Raw genomic sequence first — 2,364 nt, 5'->3', positions numbered from 1 at the left:
AAACTTAAGTTACACTTTTGTCTGGATTTGACGTCTTTTTGCTAATGTGGTAGCAAACGTGATATGTTTGATTCTAATATGGTTTGTATGTAAATGAGTTTTCATATTATTACTCTGACAAAATGCTTCATGAACTAATGGTCTTTAGCTTTTCTAATTAGTTTTAGATCACCGAAGTAATTACGGATCAATAGATTCAGGTTTAGCATCTTGAACAGATCTTTAGTTTTTGCTTTTAAGTTTGTTGTTCAATGCAATTGGTTTTTGGGAGTTGTGACTAAGTAGTGTGTATATTCTCAGCACCAAAGTTGATTATTTTGTTTGTCCTTACTGCACCTTGAAGATAAATTCAGTGGTTGTACTTAAAATCTAAAAGCTTTAACCGTAGCTTAATCAATCTTATAAGTCTCTCATTATGTATATCTCTAATTAGCTTATGAGTTACATCCGATGCAAACATCTGCCCAAGGTTCAAGAAGTATTTGATGTTCATTGGGATGGAAAGAAGGCTTCTCTCTTTGTACAATCGTATCTCACAGAAGTCCTTTCTCAGTTAAATAGATTATGGGCTGCTGTTACTAGATACCATCACCAGGTTTTTGTTTAAAAATCTTTACATCTCCTCATGTCTATGATTTAGATCGAATGATAATGCGTAACCAAACTTTGGTTTGATTCTTCATAGCTGCAAGGGTTCATCAAACATGAGAAATGAGAAGTACTACAAGTTGGGGGCAGAGAGCTACGCTGGCCAAAATATAATTAACATCTGAGGGGAATCTAAACGTGAAAATCAGTATGAGAAACTTGGATAAGCTACATGTTAACCAGACTGAAAGGAGATTGGCACTTTCTTTATTGAACCTTTGTGCCAAAAAGATGTCCCGGATGAGCCTGTCAATGTGACTAAAGTTTGTATCGCGAGGTTGAGAAACACATGGTGTAACGTGTTATTCCTCTCCCTCCAGAGAAGATAGACGGTTTCTTGAGTGACCAGTTTCCTTTTTAACATAGAAGAGCCCCCTCATGCGGGGGAAAGAGCCAAGCGACCAATTTGCTTTTAAATTTGTTTAGTTAACATTATTAATTCATATTTTGAAGAGACGAATGATATATTTTATAATTCCATCATAGCATACTTGGAAAAAAAACTGCTAAAACATAACATTGTTTTATTCCATTTTCAAAATTGATCAAATCATCCAAACAGTACTCAAAGCAAAAATGAGTTGTGCAGTTGTTGATTTAAAGTTGTCAAACCTTTGATTAACGAAGCATTCACACCATTATAATACTTTATATAGTTGCGTAAAAGTATCTCGATCTAAGGATGCTAGAGCATCTGCATTAAAGGTTCAATGCAAAGGTTCACACCTTTCTCCAAAAAAAAAAGTATTAAAATATTCTTATTTTTGTGAACTCAGCCCCTGCAGGTTTATTGGGATGAACCTGGTTCATCACTGTATCGCGGGCCTCACGCCATGTGGCGGCTCGCGATTGATTCCCTTATTTTTTTTTATATCAAACAAAAAAAATAAAAAAAAATAAAAAAAAATTAAAGTTATGAACCTCTTTCAAGGTTCATTGATGCAGATGCTCTTAGATCATGAATGAAGTAAATATACAAAATATTTACCATTGTTAAAAATTTAGATATTAGTATAAATGTTTCAAAAAAATAAGATATTAGTTAAAAAAAATTCATTGCTAAATGAAATGTAATAACTCTAAAAAATTCATTGCTAAATTTTATATCATAACCAGTTACATATTGTCATAGCTAAAATACTAAAATGCAAAATTTCATTTTCAAAATTTTTTTAATGATGAGATAATTTTTTCCTAATAAGAAGAACAAAACAAATAACAAAAGTTAATACTATTTTAATTGATAATAAAATTATATTCCTAATTTTTCAATACAATTAAAATATTTTTGTTTCATTTATTTGGACGGGCGATTTACTCCCTACTCTATATATATACTAGGTTAAGATCTGCGCCTTGCGCGGGATGAACATTATATATATAAATTAATTTATGTATTATATTTTTATAACATATTATGAAATAATAAATATATATTAAATAATGAAAAATTAATTATCTACTAATTATATAATTAAATTGGTGCGAACATATAAATACATTTTATAAATTGAAAAACTATATTTTCTATTTGATATGATATATAATTAAATTTAAATGATAGTAACATATATATGATATATTTTAATATTAATATTTATTAGATGATGCTTTTTACTCATATTTTTTTTTATCATTTGTATTTGTTATAGCAAAAAGTCTAAATTAGTGATAACAAAATTTTTATTGTGGAATTAATGGTTTAAGTAATTTATA

At 29.2% G+C, this 2,364-nt stretch overlaps 1 long non-coding RNA gene across 1 annotated transcript; it reads left to right on the top strand.

The window, feature by feature from the left end:
- Window positions 1-480: 480 nt before the first annotated feature.
- On the top strand, window positions 481-1,650 carry LOC117132146. Its single transcript, XR_004455644.1, has 2 exons — window positions 481-595; window positions 686-1,650. It is a non-coding gene; the product is annotated as an uncharacterized LOC117132146 (long non-coding RNA).
- The last annotated feature ends 714 nt before the right edge of the window (window positions 1,651-2,364 follow it).

The sequence above is a fragment of the Brassica rapa genome, chromosome A02 (assembly GCF_000309985.2).
Source record: "Brassica rapa cultivar Chiifu-401-42 chromosome A02, CAAS_Brap_v3.01, whole genome shotgun sequence".
Taxonomy (NCBI): domain Eukaryota; kingdom Viridiplantae; phylum Streptophyta; class Magnoliopsida; order Brassicales; family Brassicaceae; genus Brassica; species Brassica rapa.
Note: the sequence above shows the minus strand (reverse complement) of the source record. Positions and strands in the feature narration are given on the sequence as shown.